Raw genomic sequence first — 26115 nt, 5'->3', positions numbered from 1 at the left:
TCCAGCAGATGCGTCGCTCAAGGTCTGGCTATGCAGATGGAAGAGCTGACGCTCCCTATGGTTGCTTTAAACCTATGTTTAAAACCCATCCCAGAGCATATGGGGAGGAGTATGTGGAAGGGCATGAATCGTGAATTATTAGCCACTGCCCCTTTAATAGAGGCCTTATCCACTGGGTCACATATAAGCTAGTGGGGAAGATGCCAGTGCAGAGGGCCATGGGCGAAGTCCAGACATTGTGTACAAGCCAGTTCGGTGTGAGAGTGGTCAGAGATGGAGATGTTGGATATCTGGAGTTGAGGCCACTCAAGAGGGAGTGGGTGAGGAAAATATAGTCATTACGGAAGTAGGGGAGGTGTACTAGAGAATAAAAAGAGCAGTCCCTCTCGTATGGATAGAGGTAGCGTCATGCATCAACCACTCCATAATCTGACAGTTCCCTTTGAAGTGAACCTGGTATCCCTCCTGTGCCCTGAAAATGTGTTGTAGTCCTTTCAAACCCTGGGTCCCACACTAAGTTGAAATCAGCCTCCATAATCAAGTCTCCCTGTGTATTGCCCAGTTGGTCTTTAAGTAGGTTTCGAAGAAACACGTCTTAGGCTTGGTTAGGAGCGTATAAATTCAGGAATGTAAGAATGGCCCTCCCTCTCTTAATTGACAATGTCAAAAACCACCCCTGGTGTTCCTAGACACTATGACCAGTTTGCTATAGGTGCCCTTTTTGAACAGGATGGTTATGTCTAACATTTTAGAATCAGTATTTTCCCAGTGTTGGCAAGGGAAACTGTAGCGCACAATGTAATGACAATGTTCTCTAAGCATGTACGTCTTGTGCCGATAAATGACGTCTAGGTCATATTGCACGAGGGAGCGCTATGTTTGTCTATGCTTACTGGGGGAATTGATCCCTCGAACATTTTGGGTCAAGGGCTTCATATTTCTCAAAGATCACATCGCATACTGAGAGCAGGTCTGCAGCAGGACAGTGGCACCATCCCAGAAAGGCCATATTATCAGTGGGGAGAAGCCAGCGCCTCCATATTCAGGCTCCCATCTCAACAAGGTGTACAGCTGTACAGCTAGGAAACTAAACAAGGGAAACCTAAAGAAGTAAAAACTGAAAAGGTAAACAGAGCCCAACATAGTGACCCACTCCAATAGTGGATGGACTAGTAGACTCATAAGTCTCCAAAGAGGCATCACCCTCAATTAAGACAGGTCCAAGTAAGGGGTGGAGACCGTGTCCGTAGTGTGGGGGTGTATACCTAAAGAAAAAGATTAAAGATCTCCATCAGTATATCTCTGGTCCCAGGTCCATGGGCCAAGCAGAAGAGCAGGAAAATTGTGGTAGCCGGTTCATTCCATCGTTACCATATGCCCACATGAGAGTTACATGCAGCACTGTGTATGCATTGCTGGTGGCGGACTGTGAGGACCACCGGTTCATGGTGTTTAGGTGGTGTGCTCCTTAGATTCATGGAGGGCTCTGGATTTTGAGTTGCTGTTAGCTGCGCCCTGACCACTCGGTCTGGCAACCACTCGGGCAGGCCTAGCATACGTTTGTCCTCTGCCAGGGACCTCACTAGTCTCCGTTTCCTCTCCCACTGGAAGAATAGGGCAAAGAGGTGTGCCCATTGATATTTGATGTCCTGGTCTTGAAGTTTATCCTTAATAGGCTTAAAGTCTTGCCTCTTTTTGAGCATCAAGGGGAAGACATCCTGGAAGATTTTCACTGATTGGCCTCTGAAGACAATACCTGATTACCCTTGTCCTGAAAAAAGTGGACTCTGGTGAGAATATCAGGGGTGCCACCTGGCGGCCAGCCATGTCTGCAATACGGTGTCCCCTGTGGAGGAACTGAGCTTGGTCCTATGGTCCTATCACAGAAATTGGTACTGATTTTCAAATGAGACACTGGAAAATGCAGAATGAGAACAATCAACAAGAGAATAACATGTAGGTATGTTGTTTACATCCCCAAATGCCCTTTTGGCCTTTTACATATATGGAGTACAATGTACAAACTAAAGAAGAAAATGTTGAACATACAAAAGCGATAAAAACTAAAAAAAGAATATACCCTGTGGCAACACACTTTGAATAAGAACATGAAAGCAATTGGAAGAAATTAAGAGTGTGTGGCGTTGACATGATTGAACCAAATGAGAGAGGTGGAGATAGACAACTGAACTGAAAAAATTTGAGTCATAGTATATTTTGAATAGTGGAACACTAAACCCTAGTTGGTTCAATTAGGATAAAGAAATGCTTGTTCATCTGCTTTAATTGTTTGAGGTTTTATCATGAATGAATAAATAAGGTTAGGGATGACACCATTGAATGAGCAATATACAGTATGTGACCTGAACAAGCGTCCACTACAAAGCTTCAATATTACAGCTAATATGAGATAAGTACCCATTCCTGACTGTAGGGACTCTTATTATTAGAGGGAGCAGTGAAATATAACTCTCTCTATATATATATATATATATATATATATATATGTATGTATATATATATATATATATGTATATGTATATGTATATATATATATATATATGTATATGTATATGTATATCTATATATATATATATATATATATATATATATATATATATATAAATTCGAAAAAGGTAACCCTCCTATGGAAGAAGCCACGAGGTAAATTATTTTCTCCGCTTTTATTTCAATCTGCTGCATGCAGGGAACTGGCAGGTAACTGACATCAAATTCACATCAGCCAGACCGGTTTCGGGACATCAAGCCCTTCTTCAATGGCATTATGCTGACAAACAAACAGTTTTTCCTCGCGCACTTTTAATCCGAGATCTTGCCACAGTGGGTGTGGCCATATGATTGGCCTTCTGGTTCTTGTAGTGCAGCGTAGTGAAGTTTTCCTCATGTGAGGCTGTCTTTTTCAACATAAAAAATTAATAATGTCTTTTAAACCCATGTGGGTCGATGTTCAGTCCTGCTCGCTGCTCCTGATGCCTTCCTCAGCAGTTCGAGGGAGATTACCTTCCCAATGCAGATAACACCGTGCTGGTATCATCTTGGGTCTGCATTCTGCAGTGGGCTCCTTCCGCGGCTGGGGCTCAGCCGCTAAACACAAATTCGAAAAAGGTAACCCTCCTATGGAAGAAGCCACGAGGTAAATTATTTTCTCCGCTTTTATTTCAATCTGCTGCATGCAGGGAACTGGCAGGTAACTGACATCAAATTCACATCAGCCAGACCGGTTTCGGGACATCAAGCCCTTCTTCAATGGCATTATGCTGACAAACAAACAGTTTTTCCTCGCGCACTTTTAATCCGAGATCTTGCCACAGTGGGTGTGGCCATATGATTGGCCTTCTGGTTCTTGTAGTGCAGCGTAGTGAAGTTTTCCTCATGTGAGGCTGTCTTTTTCAACATAAAAAATTAATTATGTCTTTTAAACCCATGTGGGTCGATGTTCAGTCCTGCTCGCTGCTCCTGATGCCTTCCTCAGCAGTTCGAGGGAGATTACCTTCCCAATGCAGATAACACCGTGCTGGTATCATCTTGGGTCTGCATTCTGCAGTGGGCTCCTTCCGCGGCTGGGGCTCAGCCGCTAAACACAAATTCGAAAAAGGTAACCCTCCTATGGAAGAAGCCACGAGGTAAATTATTTTCTCCGCTTTTATTTCAATCTGCTGCATGCAGGGAACTGGCAGGTAACTGACATCAAATTCACATCAGCCAGACCGGTTTCGGGACATCAAGCCCTTCTTCAATGGCATTATGCTGACAAACAAACAGTTTTTCCTCGCGCACTTTTAATCCAAGATCTTGCCACAGTGGGTGTGGCCATATGATTGGCCTTCTGGTTCTTGTAGTGCAGCGTAGTGAAGTTTTCCTCATGTGAGGCTGTCTTTTTCAACATAAAAAATTAATAATGTCTTTTAAACCCATGTGGGTCGATGTTCAGTCCTGCTCGCTGCTCCTGATGCCTTCCTCAGCAGTTCGAGGGAGATTACCTTCCCAATGCAGATAACACCGTGCTGGTATCATCTTGGGTCTGCATTCTGCAGTGGGCTCCTTCCGCGGCTGGGGCTCAGCCGCTAAACACAAATTCGAAAAAGGTAACCCTCCTATGGAAGAAGCCACGAGGTAAATTATTTTCTCCGCTTTTATTTCAATCTGCTGCATGCAGGGAACTGGCAGGTAACTGACATCAAATTCACATCAGCCAGACCGGTTTCGGGACATCAAGCCCTTCTTCAATGGCATTATGCTGACAAACAAACAGTTTTTCCTCGCGCACTTTTAATCCGAGATCTTGCCACAGTGGTTGTGGCCATATGATTGGCCTTCTGGTTCTTGTAGTGCAGCGTAGTGAAGTTTTCCTCATGTGAGGCTGTCTTTTTCAACATAAAAAATTAATAATGTCTTTTAAACCCATGTGGGTCGATGTTCAGTCCTGCTCGCTGCTCCTGATGCCTTCCTCAGCAGTTCGAGGGAGATTACCTTCCCAATGCAGATAACACCGTGCTGGTATCATCTTGGGTCTGCATTCTGCAGTGGGCTCCTTCCGCGGCTGGGGCTCAGCCGCTAAACACAAATTCGAAAAAGGTAACCCTCCTATGGAAGAAGCCACGAGGTAAATTATTTTCTCCGCTTTTATTTCAATCTGCTGCATGCAGGGAACTGGCAGGTAACTGACATCAAATTCACATCAGCCAGACCGGTTTCGGGACATCAAGCCCTTCTTCAATGGCATTATGCTGACAAACAAACAGTTTTTCCTCGCGCACTTTTAATCCGAGATCTTGCCACAGTGGGTGTGGCCATATGATTGGCCTTCTGGTTCTTGTAGTGCAGCGTAGTGAAGTTTTCCTCATGTGAGGCTGTCTTTTTCAACATAAAAAATTAATAATGTCTTTTAAACCCATGTGGGTCGATGTTCAGTCCTGCTCGCTGCTCCTGATGCCTTCCTCAGCAGTTCGAGGGAGATTACCTTCCCAATGCAGATAACACCGTGCTGGTATCATCTTGGGTCTGCATTCTGCAGTGGGCTCCTTCCGCGGCTGGGGCTCAGCCGCTAAACACAAATTCGAAAAAGGTTTGTTTGTCAGCATAATGCCATTGAAGAAGGGCTTGATGTCCCGAAACCGGTCTGGCTGATGTGAATTTGATGTCAGTTACCTGCCAGTTCCCTGCATGCAGCAGATTGAAATAAAAGCGGAGAAAATAATTTACCTCGTGGCTTCTTCCATAGGAGGGTTACCTTTTTCGAATTTAGTGTTTAGCGGCTGAGCCCCAGCCGCGGAAGGAGCCCACTGCAGAATGCAGCTCAGATATGGAATGCCAGTTGGCCCAACAAGCTAGTAGGAGAAGGTTTATGGCCAGGGGATATGCCCCTGGAGTAATAGATGCAGCCATTAAGAAGACCCAGTCCCTAACTAGAAGTGAGGTGTTGATACCCAAAGCACAGAAGGAGAGTACAGTTGACATCAAATCTGACTCTCAAACTAGAATAATCTTAACATACAGTAGACAACATCAGGAACTACGGAGGATCTTCACACGTAATTGTAACTTGATACAAGGGGATCCTGTAATTGGGCATTTAGTATCAAACAAACCTGCCTTGACTTTTAGGAAGTCACAATCAATGGGAAACAAATTAACGAGTAGCTGCCCGGAAGCCAGTGTACAGGGGACATGGTTATCACAGATGAAGGGGTTCAGGAGATGCTCCAGTTGCAAGGCCTGTAAATTTGGCAGCAACAAAACTCAATATACGAGTCCTTTTCACAGTGAACCCATCCTAATTAACAAAAGACTGACATGTAGGATGGATTATAGCCATCTATGTGCTGGAGTGTCCGTGTGGGCTGAAATACATCGGCAGCACTAAACTGCCAGCCCACAAACGGATACTCCAGCATATTAGAGCAATCACAGGAAAAGACCAGGCATATCCGGTTGCCAGACACTTTGAACAGTGGCATAACAGTAATCCCAGTCTCATGCAGTATTTTGTAATAGACACAGTCTTTCCCATGAAAGGCAGGGGTAATAGAGAGGCAAGATTGTGGCTTCTAGAGACAAGATATGTAATTGAAATCGATACTAAGCATCCAACAGGGCTCAATACCAGTGAGGATTTTTATACTTGTCTTTAGACCACAAAAAAAAAAATATATATATATATATATATATATATATTTTATGGTTCCCTCAGTCAAGAAAAAACAGTTCTTTTTAATACGGGCTCATATTGAATGTAAAGAATTAGTATTATCTGTTTACTGACAGCAGTTGTAAAAAATAAAAAAAATATTATTGATGATGTGATAAGGTGATTTGCACATTCTGTGGGTAGTTGGTATGCACGTTTTTTTATATTTATATTTTTGTAGGTATAGGTCTAAAGTATTCACGATAAAAAGTAGTGTCGCACCCGGGTATTAATTGATACCATTGATGCATGATGAGGCAACCAGGGTTAATGCCCACTGGGGCTTTATTTAAAAAATATACAGGAATCAAATAAAATGATTTGCAATCACACAAGCAGCTAGCAGGACTGTGGAGTATAGGATATGCTGGCATAACACAATAACACAACAGTAACCATATATGCTATTTTTTTTTTTTTTGTGTAAGACCTTTATTAACAACCTTCATTTTACACAGCCACGAGCCTACAACCCGGGGGCCGGCTAGCAAAGTATTAGCAGATATTTAATAAAATACAGTTATAATCAACATCAGTCTCGGCAATATTCGGAACCGCCCTTAGCTTAACCTCTGTAGATCTCTCAGCTTGCATTTCAACATGAGTCTTACATTTTGTAATTTTATAGATAGGACCAGTAATAGAACTCAACTTTAAGACCTGGCATCGAAACCATCTATATCTGACTTTACGTTCATAGTCACGGATCTAGTTCTCACTTTAGGACTATAAAATAGCCGTGTTCACTCAGCCTGTACATAATATGTTACCACCTTTCAACATAACGGTAAAGAGTTACACTTCTATGTCCTCCTCCAGTGATCTAATATAGTCTGTTAGAAAGCACCAATAATCCTTTGGTCTAGATTTTGCGGGGAGATTCTCTTCGTACGTTAACAGCTTATCTCTGCATACGGACATGTCATGGAGCCATGTGGACTTTTTGGGTACCTTACGACTATGCAAGCACTGCGCCACCTGTCTTTTAGCTAATAATAAAGATATAACGCAGAACTTACGCTTCAGTGCACGAAATTGTGGGACAATACCAAGGAGACAGATCTGTATCGTGCATTGCACCTCCTCCTCTAGCATGATAGTGAGTGTGGACGTAATGTCCGCCCAGTACTCCGATATCTTGGCGCAATACCAAGCAAGATGCGTAAAGTTCGCACCTTCCCTGTTGCATCTTTTGCACCTATCCTCATCCTGTAAACCAAATTTTTGTAGTTTTGTAGGGGTATAGTATGCCTGATAGATGAATTTGTAATGTATGATTCTCAGGTTTCCGTTTGGCGTAAGAATCTGTGTCAGGGCACAGGTTCGTTGCCAGTCCCCATCTGTTAATGGGGTCACCAGCTCCGAATCCCACCGTGCCTTAGCCTTTGTAGTGGGCTGTACCATCTCAGACTGCGCTGCTGTGTATAATCTAGACATCAAATGTGATAAGTCCTGCGTGGTAATTATTAGCTGGAGTGACGCCAAACAACTCGGCTCCACTGGAAATGTTGGATAGTGTTCCTTTAGTGCCCTCGTCAACCTGTAATACGTGAAGTGGAACATGGGGGTCTTGTTTTGTATGCATGTTAACTGTTCCATGTCTAGGAATGTGCCTTCCCAAAACACGTCTCCCATCTTGTCTATGCCAGCTCTCCGCAGTAGAGACATACCTACCGTCTCACTAGTGACTGATAGTGCGTGATGGTGATGTAAGGGCAATGCTGGCGCATATAACGGGATCTTGTGGGCCAGTTGGCCAAGTTTGCGCCATGCTTTTACTGTGGTATCTATGGTGTTTATGTCTTTTGCATGCAGTGGCGATCTGGCGTGTGTTATTATCGCTGACAGGGGGACAGGGTCCGCATCTCCCTCCTCTATGGCTGTGTGAGTGAGATACGGTATTTCGTGATACCAATAAGCCGCATATTGCGCTTGGGCACAAAGATAATATAGGAGAAAGTCCGGTACTCCAAAACCGCCTTGCGCATATGGAAGTGTCAATGTCTGTAGATCTATTCGGGCTTGTTTGCCAGCCCATATCAGTGATAGTACTAGTGACTTAATGCGGCGAAAAATTTCCCCGGAGGGTGTGATGGGGATGTTATTAAAAAGGTACAGTAATTTAGGTAAAATATTCATTTTGACTATCGCAATCCTATCGGCTAGGGATAGAGGCAAATGGATCCAGCGCTGGACTTTGTCCTCCAATTTGGAGATCACGACCCCATAGTTAGCGCGTATGACTTCCTCCGGGTCCCTATGGTACATGACCCCTAGATAGCGAATTGGATCATGCTGCCATTCCAGCGGGTAGTCGATTTCAAAGGGAGTGGTAGTGTCTGTTAAGGGTATTATGGAAGATTTGGACCAGTTGATTGCCAATCCCGAGTGACCCCCAAATCTAATGTATTCTCTGATCAAATTGTTCAGATGGATGTCTGGATCGCGTACATATAGCAGCATGTCATCCGCGTACAGAGATATGTGCAGTAGTCTGGCCGCAAATTGCAAAGCTGATGATTTGCAATTTTGCCTCACTATGCATGTTAGTGGCTCTAACGCTAACGCGAAGAGTAAGGGAGAAAGGGGGCATCCCTGTCTAGTGCCACGTTCCACATTAAAGGGTGTTGAGACATAGCCATTTATCCGGACTCTGGCGCAAGGTTGGGTGTATAGCAGTGAAACCCATTGGACAAATCTTTTGGGAAAGCCCATCCTGTTTAAAATAGCAATCATATAGCTCCATTCAATGGAGTCGAATGCTTTAGCGGCATCGAGTATGACTGCCACAGCTTTAACTGAGGGCTGGAGGTAGTGGGACAGAGCAAAGAGGGATCTCGTATTGTGGGAGGTTGATCTTGTGGGTATAAATCCAGTCTGATCTGGAAGGACCAGATGGGTCATCAGAGGGGATAAACGTACTGCCAGCAGTTTCGCGAGTATTTTCGAGTCTACGTTAATGAGCGATAAGGGCCTGTAGGAGTCACACTCCTCAGGATCTTTGGACGGCTTTAAAAGGGCAATAACTAGTGCTTCACGGAGAGTAGGCGGAAGTATGGATTTCTCGAAAGAAGTGCCAAACATGTCTACCAGGTAAGGCGCAAGAATGTCTCCGAAGTGTTTGTAGAACTCATTAGTGTACCCATCGGGGCCCGGTGCCTTGCCATTAGGCAGTGACTTAATCACTGCAGTCACCTCTTCAACTGTATGGGCATCGCTAAGTGTTCCCTCTGTGCATACGACAGCCAGCCAATCGCTATATCCTGTAAATAGTCAAAGATCTCGTTTGCCGGTGTTGTGGGTTGTGATTTGTAGAGTGTGCTGAAGGAATCCACAAAATTATTTAGGATGTCTGCCGATTGTGTCTGTGTCTGGCCCTCCTTCGATTTGATTCGAAGTATGGCTGAGTGTCCCCTCCCTTCGCATATCTTCCTCGCCAATGTCCCACCCGGCCTGCCTCCTTCCCCAAAGTTCCTAGCTATGTGTTTGCGATCTAAATATTTGATTTCTGCCGCCATAAAATCGGTATGTTCAGTGTGCAAGTCACGCAGCTCTGTTAGCAGCGAAACATCTTGTGTGTTTTCAAAAGCCAGCTCTATATTTCGGATGCGAGTCTCGCAGCGCTGTATCTGGCGCCTGATGTCTTTCAAGACCCCTACAGTGGTGCTGATGCAGACGCCTCGTATCGTGGCCTTGAAGGCTTCCCATAATAGGCTTGGATCCTCAACAGTTGGTGAATTTATGTGGAAATATTCCCTGATTGCCTTCGTTAAAGTGTCTGTGTAAATAGAATCGGATAGAGCTTGTGAATTGAACCTCCACTGAAATGGAGGAGGTGTGTATTGTGGTATACTGATCTGTAATAGGACGGGGTTGTGGTCTGATAATGTGCGTGGTAACACCCTTACCTCCTTTACCCACAGTGCGATGTCATTCGTGCCTAGCCAGTAGTCTAGGCGAGACCAGCTGCTATGAGACGCTGTGATATGAGTGGCCCCTGGGTTGTTAGTATATCTAAAAAAAAAAAAAAAAAAAAAAAAATACAAGATGGCCGCTGGGAGGGAGCACTCCATCGGAGCTCCGGACACCGAGATCACCTACACGGTGTATATCCCAATCTGACCCCCGCCATCACCCCATCTCCCCCCTAACAAAGAACAAGGACTCACCGGGCTCTAGACCAGAGAGGGACAAGCCGGGTTCTCGCTCCCCCGTGTCCAGGAGGCTTGGATGCATCGCGCTGCTCCCGCCTCCTCCAGGACTGCAGCGGATGCCTCGGAGGGAGCGGAGACCGACGATTCTGGTGGCGACCTCGTGGCGTGCTCCATTCGTCCTGCGAGTGCCCCTCCAACATGCAAGCCAGGAGCGGAGACTGAAACGGGCACAGACGACTGCAGGGAAGGAGGTGAGAGCCAAGGTAGAGCTACGTAGTGCCTGTCTTCAAGATGGCCGCTCCCAGCCCCGAATATCTATAGCGCCCCTTTGTAAGCATGCAGCCCGGATCTGGGGGGCACGACCCTGGATTGCTCAGAACCCAAGTCTTGGCCATTTACCACTGGCTTTGAATTGTGCACAATATGCAATACTCGCTCAGGAATTACAGATGCCTGACCTTATGATGGCCGCCCCCCGGGGCTGATCTCGGAAGGATGACCCATGGCGCCTTATCTCGCCCTGATCCAAGGATGCCTACCCCTGACTCCGAGCACCCCAACGCGCCGAGGAATCTCTCTATCTCCCTGCTCCAGAGTCTTGCCATCATATGCCAACTGCCTGAGATCTACAATGAGCAAATCCCTACTAGCTTTACTCTGAACATTCGTAATGAACAGGGGCAGCTGAAAGTCCAGGAGCCTAGTCCCGACAGCTCGACGACTTCGGAGGGCTGGAAGAGGTCCCCCGCTACACGGCGGAGGAGGGCACTGGACATCGAATGCTGTCTCATACTATGCGACCTATTGTTCCACTACACCTCCCCGCCCGAACTCTCTCACGCAACCTTTCAGTACTGTTATTAATTGCACATCACAGGGGCAGCTGAATTTCCAGGAGCCTAGTCCCGACAGCTCGACGACTTCGGAGGGCTGGAAGAGGTCCCCCGCTACACGGCGGAGGAGGGCACTGGACATCGAATGCTGTCTCTTACTATGTGACCTATTGTTCCACCTGTCTGTCTATGCTCCCCCAGGTACCTCTCTTGTAAAGCGCTCTGATATCCGCAAGTATAAGGATAACATGTAACGGAACTGGTGCTATGTAAAACGCCTTGATAACCTAATCGGTTCAAGTTCCTGAAATGTGCAACGTAACTGATTCTATGTAAACTGCTATGATAACATGCAACGGAACTGGTTCTATGTAAAGCGCTCTGATAACCTAATCGGTTCAAGTTTGCGCTATAGAAAACTCTAAAAATAAATAAATGAATAAATCTAAGTCTCCAAATATCTGTTAACGACAGATCTTTCATCATGTGTCCCATCATTGTCCTTGCCTGCTTATGCTGCTCTGATGAATTAACGGATCGATCTAGCCCGTCCATCAACATTACGCTCCAATCCCCTCCGCAAAGTATATGTGTGTTCGCATGTGGTTGTAAGTGGCCCCATATCTCCCTGAAAAACTCTGGTGTATCCGTATTAGGACCATAGACGTTAAGTAGTGTCACGTGTTGGCCGCGCAAAGTGCCCGAAACCAGTACGTATCTGCCATTGGGATCCTGTATAACGTGGTGTGACTTGAAATTTACCCCTTTCCTAATCAGCATGAGCACTCCTCAGGAATAAGAGGAATAGGAAGCCCTGTAAGTCGATTCCGCCCATCTGGATCCTAGATGCGGGTGTGGTTGGGTGCCAGGTGAAATTCCTGTATAAATGCAATATCTATCTCCCATCTGGTGAGACTCGCAAAAATCTGCCTGATTTTCTGCGGTTTGGCGAAGCCCCTAATGTTCCAAGTAAGGACGTTCAAGTGTGTTCTACCCGTGTGCCTAGAACCTTGAGTCATCTAATAGCCCGTGGTGATCCATCCATATGTAAATCATAACCAAAGGTGATGTCTGAATCATTGCATCCTGAGTACATATTCTAGTGATAACAGTCCTCTTCCAGTGAGAACTCAGTATCTCGTACGATTTCAATGTTCGTGGTCTTTCTAAACATTCAAAACCCTCAAATCCCCCCATCCCACCCACTCCAGCAACCCCAACATGGCAAAGCCATAGTCCCTTTGAGTACAAATCCCACAAACCCAAAACAAACAACTCAGTACCCATACTTTGGAACATGTGTTGGGTATTACCCTTGTGGAGGACCGCAAGGAGCACAACCCTGCACCCGATGTTCCGGGTGTGGGCGATACTTCAAAAGCTGGTATGAATGCAGGTTATGTGGCTGTGAGTCCGCCATCCCCCCACCCTTCAGTAGCTGCAGTAATACATCCTGAAGTTCAGTTCAACAGCAACCCTTCAGATCGACCCTTATGGTGCAGTCCATGTAAGCAGGCAAGATGGCCTGTTTTGTGCAGTATACAGCTCAGCCCCCCTATAGAGCCCGGCATACCTCTAATATACTGCAATATGGTTACGTGGGAGTATATGCGTGGTGATAGAGGTCTTGCGGCATTGCAGCATAGTTCTGGAGTCTGTTGCAGGTATATACCTGCGCCGCCCATAACCCTCTGGTAAGTTGCCATACGGGCACGCCTGTGTGGTGAGTGTGAAAAAGCCACCTAGGCCAATGTGTATTTTTACTATTCAATGAGGGGGACCTCCAATGTTCAACAGAAGTGTACGGCAAGACAATGTGTGTCAGATTGCAGTATGTGGTTGCCTGGTAGGCATCCTCAGTCTATACATCCGCAATTGCAGGGAAAGTCAATGGGAGTTATCCTTGTCACCTCTTTGGGCCCCCCACACCTGGCCGTGTTACGTAGTGTGCCCAACCCCTGCAACACCACCGCTACAGTCTACTGCTAGAAGTGGGCCACTGAATCGTGCCTTCACAACGCATAACCAATGGGAGACTTACCGCCAAGTGTTGTTGGGGCCTACCAGCGACTTTAGTCCGAGTCTTGACGCTGTTCCTCCTGTACATTCGATCTACTCTCCCGTTGCACCTTTTTGACGAAGTCTTGAGCTGCTTTGGGTGTGGGCAGCACAATCGCTTTCTCCTTCCACGTCACGCGAAGTCTGGCAGGATACAGCATGGAATAGCCAATGTTTAGGTCCCTTAATTTCGCCTTGACGGTCATGTATTCTTTTCTTGCCTGTTGAACCGCTACAGTGTGATCCAGATAAAACTCCAGGGAATTTCCTTGATGAGTGATTTTGCCCTTCTCCCTCGCCAGCCTGAGGATGGTGTCCCTGTCTCGATAATTGAGTATTCTCGCCACTATTGGTCTCGGCCTCGCACCCGGTGGTGGTCGAGGAGCCAGTGATCTGTGGGCCCGTTCCACAATGAATACCGGTGACAATGCCTCCGCGCCAAAGAGGTCTTTGCATAGGTTTTCGACGTACAGTTCCATGCGTCCAGTGTTGGTCGTTTCCGGCAAGCCTGTAATGCGCACATTATTGCGCCTCGAGCGCGCTTCCAAGTCCTCCTCCTTCGCTTTAATCACCTCCAGGATGCGTTCCATTCCCGTGCATTTAGTGGTGGAAGTGCGCGCTTCGTCTTCTACAGCAGATATGCGCGTTTCGGCCTTGTCCAAGCGCTTACCGTGTTTCTCTTGTCGTGCAGCCATTCCATCCATTCTACATGTCAGATTATCCAGTTTACCGTTAATGTCTTGTAAATTCGACTGGATGGCTAGCAATATTTTCTCCATGTTGCTATTTGGGGTTAGTTCGGCTGTGCCGCTGGCGTCTGCCATTTCCTCTGAGGTTTTGCTTGTTTTTTTGTTTTCAAAAGAGAGCTTTGGCTGTTGCTTATCTGGTTTCCCCATCGCCCCAGCTCGAGGTGTAGTAGCTCTTGAAGCGGGGCCCGATGCCCTAGTGACTCTTGCTGCAGTCGCCGTGGTGCCCTTGGGGGGACAATGTTCATTCACAAGTGTGGATAGTGGACGGTGTTAGTCTTGCGGTCTGGGCGTGTCTGTTCACCACTGTGGGACCATGTGTAATCTGGGGGGGTCTGTAATGTCCTCCGGTGCCCTTCCAGCAGTCACGAGCCGACAGCACACCCTAAAAGGCAGCAGGGATTGGGAGAGGGCAGGTGGGCAGATCCGCCCAGCTCTTTTAATGGATTCGGACCCCAGTCCTCCTCGTTCCTCACTCTGCCACAGGGGTTGCTTTGCACAAGTGCGTTTCTGACACGTTCCCCTGGTCCGCCTTATCTCCCGTATGTCGGTGTGCTGCTGCACAGGAATGCTCGGTGGCGGGCAGTCGCGATTACAGTGCCCGTGATGTGGTGTCCCTCAGTGTGGTATGCGGGGCCAGCAAGGCGCCACGGGCAGTCTGGGTCCGCTTTCAGGAGCGCAAGAGTGCGGGCAATAACGCTGGTTTCATGGGCGCCGCCATTTTGTCAGGCTTGTGGTCCGGAGCTGCGTCTGAAGCGGGTGACAGGGCTTGCTTGCAAATGCGCCTCATGTTGTTAACCGAGGTCCGGGAGGACGTTCCTTACCCGCTTTTAGTCTGCCCAGTCGCTGCACTCACTCCACCGATCAGGCAGCCGCTGCGTTCTCCAGCCTGTCAACGAGCCGGCAGTCCGCCATTTTGTCAGGCGAGCCGTGCTTCTCCGCGATCGCCGCTAATTATCTCCTCTGCCGCGATGGGAGCGAGTCTCGCATCATACCCGCGGGTGCACCCCACCTTCCCACGTACGTGGGGCCGTTTGGTAGGCGATTTGGTGGGGTTTATTGCGGGGACAGCTCACATTGTTGGTGATTGCCCGGCGGAGCTGTGAATCACCCAGCCATTCCGCTGTGCGCCCCCTAGCGCCTCAATATATATGCTATTTTAAATTGCTATTAATGTTTATATGCAATATTTATATATTCATGGATATAGATATATATTTATTTATTTAGTTAATGTGCGGCAAGTGGAATTTTACTCCTAAAATGATATATTTTACACATTAAGTCAATATTTTGCTGCTATTACATTTATGCTGCTATACATGTGTGTTTTTGTCAGAAAAGTTGCACTGCTATTTGTGCAATTTGCACATCTCCATTTGCACTTTATCATGTATAGTAACTTTTCAGTATCTATGATGAGCTGAGCGTTGCGTCATTTCCTGGGTGTGCACTTTAAAATGCCTTTCTTGCTTGTACAATATGTCATGTGATCAAGACCCGATAGGGGTTTGAAAATGGCGGACAGGCTGATCATACAATAAAGATAACATGATTGGCACGAATACCTGGGTCCACTGTCGTCTTTTTGCCTTCTCACAGGCCTTTCCAAGCGACGTTTTGTGAATATATATAGATATATACACACAGGAAGAGATATCGAGGCTTCAAGTCCGTAAAACAGCAGCTTTATTAAAATACACAGAGACAGCATTTCCTTTCCTGATGCATTTCGGCTCTGATAGCCTTGTTCACAGGTGAGCTAAATCTAATGCTTAATTCTGATTGCCTTAAAACCACATATCTACGTGACCCTGAGTAGCAGCATACATCATCCATAATGCACCAATGTAAGTACACAATATGTCATTGTAATGTTCGTACACATTATGCTTAATAGCATTAGGATACATGGCAAAGTGCTTTTCAAGTGCAATTGATTTAAACCAGTCACGTTTGGCACAGGAGGCTTCCATAAATAATTGCAGTCTAGCTCTCACTGCTGCCATTTTCAATCTGTTTAAAATCGCAGTTTGCATGGAAGTGACGATATATATATATATATATATATATATATATATATATATATATATATATATATATATATATATATATATATATATATATATATATATATATATATATATATATATATATATATATTTTCCACAATACGTATATAGTTAGGAATTAGCATTTAAAAAACCTTTGAAATTGCTCCTATATAGTTAGTTGTACTAACTATATTTCGCGCACCCGCAATCCACTGCTGATGATGTCATATATTACATCATTCATGACATGGTCAGTGACATCACAGATGACATCACTGATGACATCACTGATGACATCTCATTTGACATCACTGATGACATCATCCAGTGACTGTGTGTTTCTGTAAAGTTTAAATATGTTTTACATATTGAAGAATGAGTGGATGTATAAGTGTCTGGATGAAGGATTTAGTAGGTGCGTGACTGACTGTATGAGTGAGTGATTAAATGTGTCTTACTAAATGCATGGGTTAGTGACTAAACTGTCTGAATGTGTGCATCAGTATGTCTGTTGTTGTGTAAGCTGCTGCATGTGTTCATCAGTAGCTATATGAGTGGCTATATGGGTTATTGATTGGTTGCCCAAGAATTTGAATGGGAGACTGAGTGTGTGTGTGGGTGGCTGGGAGGTGTGTGACTCTGTGCATAGATGTGTGAGCAGTTGATTCACTAGGTGTATGAGTTCAAGAGTGCATGTGGAAACAGCTATATGGGCGGTTGACTGTGTGCATGGGTGTGTTGGTGAGTGAGTGGATATCTCAGTGCTACATGTTCAAGTAAGTACATATGTAAAACACAGTGCATGTGAGAGTTGGCATATATAAATGACTATACACGAGAGCCAGTGAATGTGCGAGTGGCTGTATGGATCATTGTGTACTTGTATCAGTGATTGTATAAGAGAGTAAGTATGTGTTAGTATATGTTTGAATAAGTAAGGTGTTGTGTGTATAACTGTATAGTTGAGGAAATGGAAGTGTGATTGACTCTTTGCATGACTGACTAGGTGTGTGAGTAACTCCATGGATGAGTGGCAGTGTGTGAGTGCTTGTATAGGTGTATGAGTGCATATGATAGTGTTGTATTGATGAGTGACTGTATGTATGAGTGATTCTATGGGTGAATGAGTGAATGTGTGTGTAGATCAAGGAATCAGTGAGTGCGTATGTAGTAACCGGTATTGGTGTGTCAATGGTTTCAAGAATGGTAGTCTGTATTTAACACTGGGTGTATCAAAGGTTATATTAGAGTGTGAGGAGGTGCATTGTATTATCACAGAATGATATCATCAGTGATGTGATCAGTGATGTCAAATGAGATGTCATCAGTGATGTCATTTGAGATGTCATCAGTGATGTCATCAGTGATGTCACTGACCATGTCATGAATGATGTAATATATGACATCATCAGCAGTGGATTGCGGGTGCGCGAAATATAGTTAGTACAACTAACTATATAGGAGCAATTTCAATCGTTTTTAAAATGCTAATGTCTAACTATATATGACCTGAAACCTATGGTTTTTTCGGTGAATTTGCAAGGTTTTTTAAATGCTAATTCCTAACTATATATGACCTGAAACCTATGGTTTTTCAGTGAATTTGCAAGGTTTTTTAAATGCTAATACCTAACTATATATGACCTGAAACCTATGGTTTTTTCAATGAATTTGCAAGGATTTTTAAATGCTAATTCCTAACTATATATGACCTGAAACCTATGTTTTTTTTGTGAATTTCCAAGTTTTTTTTAATGCTAATACCTAACTATGTGAGGCTTGAAACCTATGGTTTATTTAGTGAATATATATATTTAATATAATATATATATATAATTTTTATTTTCAAGTTTTTTTTATATGATTACAGGGTCCGCACACCGTAAACGCTCTGAGCTCTTACACCTACAAATTTTTTAAGTTTCTAAAACATAATATCTACGTTTTTAACGTAGATTTTAAAGGTAGACAATATCTGCTTTAATGTAGAAAATGTTTTTTTTAATTTTTAACAACAGTATATTACTTTTTAAAGTAGTAACAAATCTCGCGAGGGTAGGTCACACGTGCACGCAACGTAAGAGCTCCGTCCGTGCACCGTGAAAGCTTCGAGCTCTTACCCCCGAAAGTTTTATAAACTTTAAATCGTTATATTTACGTATTCATTGCACAATATAAAGGTACACATTATCTGGGATAATAAAGAACATGATAGTTTAAAATTTTAAAGACCATATGTAACTTTAGGCAATTATAAATCTCGCGAGGGTGCGTATTACGTTAACGCATCGTAAGATGACGTCAGCGCTCCGTAAATAGAGCGTGAACGCACCGTAAGCTTACATCCAACCATGTGACCCCAAAACAAAAGATTTAATTGGTTTATAATACGTCCTACCCCAATTGTTAAAGACCCCTCCCATGTTCATCATTCTTCTTTGGCTTTCAGAGAAGCAACACCTTTTTTCTACAGCTCCTAGCTACAGAAAAATACTTCCAAATGGCTGAACATCCAGACTCTGACCATTCTTCTAATGAAGATTATGTTGATGAGGACCCTCACCCAAGTAAAAAGAACGAGTCCATAGTCTGGAAATGTTTCAGCTTTCCAGAACATCAAAAGAAGGTAAATGCACCACTGGTCACCTGCAAGATCTGTGACACAGTGTTATCAAGAGGAAATCCAAATAAGAAATATTCATTTGGAACCCACAGCATGGAACGCCATGTAAAAAATATACACCCCAACAATTGGAGTAGAGCTGTGGTGCAAAGATCTCAGGAGGAGGACTCTTCTCCTAGTACATCTACAGCAACAACCGGAGTACCACCAATGCCATCTTCAATGGTGGCGAACATTCAGCCAGAATGAAAAATGTAATGATGCAATGCATACATTGCAGTAAATTAGTAGCCTTCGGACAACAGTCCATTGAAGTAATTTTACAGAAGAACAGGAACCACAGATGCAGCAAATAATTTTTTTCTTTCAATTTCATAGTTTGTTCCTGTTGAACAATTATTTTGTGTAAAAAGTTCATTTTTCTACGTTTTTCAAGCAAAACAAAAGAAAAAAAACAGTTATTTTTAGAACTACCTCTACTGGTTAAAGAAAGAACTACATTTCTATGTTTGTATGTAAAAGTTTGTCATAGTGAATGTCAAAGTGCAAAACTATAAAGATGTGGAACAGCATAAACCTATAAGGTGTTTACCTATAGTATACTGTACTACTTCCAAAGCACTGAAATGTAACATATGTATACAAATATGTTACAAATCAATGGGCCAGATGTACATAATCTCGATTTACCTACTCATAAATAACGAGGGCCCGATGTAGGTAATCCCAGATAACCACTTCTTAAATACCGAATCATACCGATTCGGTATGTAAGAACTGGCAATGGGGATATAGGTATTTTTACCAAATTAATTACTGATTCGGTGAAATTCGGTAATTACCGATTCGATAATTACCGAATCTGTATTTGCCATTGATTCCTATGAACCTTGAAGCCCATAGGAATCAATGGCAAGTACCAATTTGCTAATTACCTAATCAGTAAATACTGAATCCTGCCAGAGGGAACAGGATGTCACTTTGACACCCTGTAGCACCCCTATTTTTGGCTTGTGTGCAATGTGATACACATACATGCCGTTAGGGCATGTATGTGTGCCACATGGCACAGGTGTACATGCACAGATGTGCATGTACACAGGAATTCCTTATTTACCACCCAATTGTTTTGTGTTAAATAACAAATTCTTAGACACCTCTAGCACTGTCAACAGTGCTACCTACATTAGAATTGACAGATTTTGTATTTTTACTGAGTCTGTATTTACCGATTCGGTAATTTTACCGATTCTGTAAATACAGAATCGGTAAAAATACCAAATTTGTAAATAAATGCCTCCTACATAGAAAAAGGCATTTACTGGTCAGCAATGGCCAAATTTAGCCGTTACCGACCGGTAAATGCCTACCAACATCGCGTCCCAAACCATACCACTTCAATATTTAAGAGTAAGTAAATGGGATATAGGCAATTTGTCTTTTAAAATTACTGAATCTGTTTAATTCAGTCATTTTACCGAATCGGTATTTACCAATTCAGTAATTGCCATTGATTGATTCCTATAGGAATCAATGGCAATAACTGAATCAGTAAATACCGATTCGGTAAAATAGCCGAATTGTCTAAGGGGACAGGTTATCACTTTGACAGCCTGTTGCACCCCTGATGCTGACTTGTGTGCCATGTCACATACATGGTCTTACGACATTTATGTCTGCCACATGGCACAAATGTACATGCACAGATGTGCATGTACACAGCAATTCATTTTTTACACCCGAAAGTTTTATCGTTATCTCTCCATATTCATTGTACAATATAAAAGTACACATTATCTGGGATAATAAAGGACATATTTATTTTAATTTTTAAACAACATATATAACTTTATTTAAGCAACTTTTAAACAACATATATAACTTTATTTAAGCAATTACAAATCTTGTAAGGGTGCGTACCAAACAGTTCTTTTTACAACTACCTCTACTGGTTAAAAAAAGAACTACATTTTTATGTTTGTATGTAAAAGTTTGTCATACTGAATGTCAAAGTGCAAAACTATAAGGATGTGGTACAGCATAAACCTATAAGCTGTAACAAGAACATGTTTATTTTAAACTTTAAAACAACATATATAACTTTATTAAAACAATTATAAATCTCATGAGGGTGGTAAATCATTATATCTACATATTCATTGTACAATATAAAGGAACATATTAACTGGGATACTAAAGAACATGTTTATTTTAAACTTTTAAACAACATATATAACTTTATAACAAAATATTTTATTGGTTTATAATACTTCCAACGCTAATTATTGAAAGACCCCTCCCATGTTGATCATTCTCCTTTGGCTTTCAAAGAAGCAACACCTTTTTTCTAGTCTGGAAGTTTTTCAGCTTTCCAGAACATCAGAAGAAAGTAAATGCACCACTAGTCACCTGCAAGATCTGTGACACAGTGTTATCTAGAGGAAATCCTAATAAGAAATATTCATTCAGAACCCTCCGCATGGAATGCCATGTAAAAAATATACACCCCAACAATTGGAGTGGAGCTGTGGGGCAAAGATGTCAGGAGCAGGACTCTTCTACTAGTAGATCTACAGCAAGAACCAGAGTGACACCAATGCCATCTTCAATGGTGGCGAACATTCAGCCAGAACTGAAAAATGTAATGATGCAATGCATACATTGCAATAAATTGGTAGTCTTCAAACAGCAGTCCATTGTAATTTTGCAGAAGAACAGGAACCACCGATGCAACAATTATTTTGTGTAAAAAGTTCATTATTCTACTTCATCTTCAGAAGAGTTTGTTCCTGAAACCCTAGAACACAGAGAGAGTCCATAGTACGGAAATAAAAAAAAAACAGAAATCTGTCATACAGTTCTTTCAAGAGGGAATCCACAGAAACAGTACAGCTTTGGAACTGATAGCATGGAATGCCATGTCCAGAATATACACCCAAACAATTGGAGTAAAGCTGTAATAAAAATATAATCAGAGGAGCAGGGCTCTACTCCCAGCACTTTTTCCGAAGCAACAGCACCACCAATGCAAGCATCAATGGTTGCAAATATCCCACCTGAACTTAAAAATTTGATGATGTAATGCATTTGTTGCCAGAAACTAATAACCTTTGCACAAGAGTCCATTCAAGTTATCCTGCAAAAAAACAGGAAGCACAAGTGCATTACCAGGAGCATTTTTTCTTTTCTCTGAAGATTGTCTTCTGGATGAATCTTCTAATTGAGTCCTCTTGATTGATGAAACTTGCTTATGAAATCTTTGTTTGCGGTTCTTGGTAGGCATATTCTATTATGACTCTGTAGATATTTACAATCTGTTGTAAAGAAAAATAAGACATGTTATAGACCACTACCAACATAGCACATAGCAATTACACTAACTAAACAATATAAACACTAGTTCACATCTCTCTTTCTGTGTCTCATATCACTCTCTACCTGCACCATCTCCGTCTTTCCATGCCTCATCTCACTCTCTCCTTCCACCATCTCTGTTTGTATCTGTGTGTTATCTCAATCTCTGCCTACACCATCTGTCTGTTTGTATGTGTGTCTCATCTCACTTTGTGTCTAAAACGATTTACCATACTAAATGTTTTTTTAATGAAATCCTTTATGAATCTCCCACACCATTTCATAAGGTTTTCTATCTGCTATTCCTATCCCTCCCCATACATTCACTGCTTCCACCCATGTTAAAGGTTGCGCAAGGCGCTTGTAAAAAAGGAGCATATTTACAAGTCCAATGAAATCATTACACTATCTGTATACCAGCATTGAATTCAAGCATGATAAACACTTTAAAAAGAAGTCTACCCTGTAAGCTAAAAGATACAAATTGTTAGCACACACAGCTAACATTATGGAAAAAGGTGAAAATATAATTCCTTAATTCACACAGACACTCACTGTGATCCTTGTCAAAAATCTGTAAGCCACATATTTTATCGAAAAACATTTAGCATGGTAAATCATTTTACACACAGAGCACAACCCATTTAAATGAGCACTGTGGAGAAGTGTGGCTCAATGATTAGAGCGGCAGACCCTGATCCAGAGGTCTAGCCCGGGACCAGGGTTCAATTCCCCGCCTCGGCGGTTCTTGGGCTCAAAAATTCCATGGACCTGATAATTCTTGCCTCTGTGCCTATTCCAATCATGGAGTCCCACTCTGCAACTCTGGGCAGTAGCTTGCATAATCTCCACAAAGGCCCCCACAATGCTAAGGATGCCTGGCCTCCACCTTGGGGGTGCCCAGGAGTGGACGCCTCACAGGGAAAGCCAAAATTGGTTCCACAGCGGTATTCGTACAAGCGCCTTGGGACCCTTGCGGGTGAGTTGTGCGCTATACAAGTATCAATTTACATTTTTACAATTTACATTTTTACTTCACTACAATGCAGAAACCTGACTCATTTTCAAAATACAACAGAAATGAAGCCCAATATGCTTGTTATGCTTCCCAATACTGCAAACAGCACTCTCTCTATATTACTCACCTTTAAAATCGCTTTTGAAAATGTAGAACAGTGTGAAACACACACCAAATTTTCTTAAGCACAATCCCTGAACTGCAGCTCAGACACTGGAAACTGAAATGGCAGTTTCCCACTCATTCTTCTCACTTATTTCTGCTCATAACCAATCAAATGTATTCCCACACTATTTCAAAACTAAACTAACATTTCAATTGGTTCTACATTTCCAGACTTTCAAACTCACATAATATTCACCCATCCCCCTACTGCTCATTCAACCTGTTACCATGGTAACTCCCACCTAAGGAAGAACAGAGTTTAAAAGTTGATCATACTATGTTGCAAGTGAATCCAGCAAGGTTGTTAGATCTTTGAATATAACAGCTAATCATGTGCAGTGTTCCTTTCAATGACCTTTTCTGAACCATTAGAATTGCTTCTTTTAAAAAACAAAAGTATGCACCCTAATGTGCTCTTTTGCATTTTCAGAAAGCACCAATCATTTTCTAAGCTTCAAGTGCAATGAATGTCCTCCTCTTTTTTTCTAAACTGCAAGCTTTCCAACTGCCATTTCATTTACAGCCCTCATCTGAGTACAACCATATCTGCCTTGAACATGCTTTCAGTACGGTTTGTAGGACATAGTTTTTTATTCTGGTCAAAAAGGTATGCAACAAACAGAGGAATTTTAAACCTTGATTTACCAAATGTGGATATTTTATGGATTGGCCAGAGAGGATTGAGATGTCACCAATTGATACCATTGGTGAAATCCTTCATGCATCTCCCACGTCCTGACCTCATAATTGTGCACTGTGGTGGAAATGACTTATGCACTTTGACTGGGGTTGGTCTGGAAATGCTATTGAATCAATTTTGTCCGCAGATTGAGAAAGCAAAGAAACATGTAAATAAATATGTTTCTTCATACATGAGAGACTATGGAATGGGTTGTATATACCACAACAACTTGCGTTACAACATGCAAAGCATCTATAGGACAGATGGTGTACATTTCACTGATGAAGGGAACAGAGTCTATCTCTGTAACATCAGACTCTGCATTGGTACTTACTTGTAGGTACCAAAAAAAACACAATGAACATAACGGCTCTTTTTAGAGCCAACTAACATGTAAACACTCAAATATGATTTTTAACTTAATTTTTTTTGATACATTTTTACTGAGGTCCGCGCACCGAGCACTCACCGAGCACTCTCCGTGCGCGGACCTATCGGGTTTTCTGGTATTTAAAAAAAAATAATGTAAATAACAAGGACACCCTGATCAGAAAATTAATTCATGGTACAGGGAAATAAACAGTGTAAACAAAGTAGCATATTATCAACATATATCGAGGGAGAAATCGTAAGGAAGACACCAAATTAAGTAATTAAAAAAGGTACGTTTCATTTAATATATTAACAAAGCTTCATGGTTAAAAACAATTCATAAAAGTGCATAATATAAATCTGTTATATGAACAACAAAATTATTCAAACAAAATATAATCCATAAAAAATACATATAACATAGCATCTACTAGTGGCAAACAATTTATACTATTCGACGCGCGTTTCGGCGTTTTTCAGAACGCCTTCTTCAGGAGGCACAGTAATATCAATTTATATTATGCACTTTTATGAATTGTTTTTAACCATGAAGATTTGTTAATATATTAAATGAAACTTACCTTTTTTAATTACTTAGTTTGGTGTCTTCCTTACGATTTCTCCCTCGATATGTGTTGATAATATGCTACTTTGTTTACACTATTTAAAAAAATAAACATTATTTTTAACCATAGGAGTCCTTGAAGAACCCCCTGAGAAGACCTAAGGGGTCAGGGACAGTCTACCCTACCCCCTTCCCACGTTTTTAAGTTAGATTTTTCACTCTCTTCTGAAACCACAAAATGGCGGCGAAAGGGTTCGCGCACCGTACATGCACCGAGCACTCACGGTGCGCGGACCAATTGGAATAAAAAAAAAAAAAAACTAAATAAAAATGGACATTGTCTCCTCTGTAGATACCTTGAAGGTTGTAATACAAGTTATTATGGTATATTGAATCTATACTGTAATCTTTTAGGAAAGCAGAAACAGATTTCTTCACATCATTCCTTCCTTTCTCAATGTGTGGTCAGAATTGGCGTAGGAGGTCATGAGTTCGTACTCTGGTGAAACACACTTGCTATTCTATATACTTACTTATGTTGTAAACTAGTGAATCAGAGACAGTCAGTAAAAGAAAGGATGCAGGACATGAAGAACACAAAATTGTATCACTTTACTACTACCTCATAAATTACATTTAAATAAGTATAAAAATTAAAACAAATGTTTCATTAATAAATTAAAATCTATTTTTCTGAATTTTCAAAATCCAAAAGAACATGGAGCATTTCTTCATCAGAAATTCCGTCAATCAAAGTGTCTTGAAATGATTCATCCAACTCAACAATGTCTACACACTCCATTAATTCCATGTCCAGTGTTTCATCCAAAAATTCTCCTTCATGTTCTTCATGATTTGGTTCATCTATACAATCAATAAACGTTGCTGTGATTTCGATGTCAAATGACACTTCATTTTCAGCCATTATTGAAGTTAGTGTACTATTAAAAGAAAGAGAAAGACAGTGAGATGTTGCAGGTAAGAGTGACAAAGGGCAGAGAAAAACTATTAAATTCTATAAGAAGAGTTACTACTGTGTAAAACACACACCAGAAATTGAACACCAAAAATTCCACACAAAAGTACCTCAGACACTATAGTCACAAAATGGCCGTATTTCCCGGGACAGTGTATAGTATCAAGCAAGAATTAGAAATATAAAGCACTGCATCTGATGGTGCCCTACTCAATCCATAAGTATAACAGAAAAACATTAAATAACTAACAGAAAACATTTTTCCTATTAACTTAAAGTGAACAACAGAGTTCTCCTTACAAATTAA

The sequence above is a fragment of the Lissotriton vulgaris genome, chromosome 1_1 (genome assembly GCF_964263255.1).
Source record: "Lissotriton vulgaris chromosome 1_1, aLisVul1.2, whole genome shotgun sequence".
Lineage (NCBI taxonomy): Eukaryota > Metazoa > Chordata > Amphibia > Caudata > Salamandridae > Lissotriton > Lissotriton vulgaris.
Note: the sequence above shows the minus strand (reverse complement) of the source record.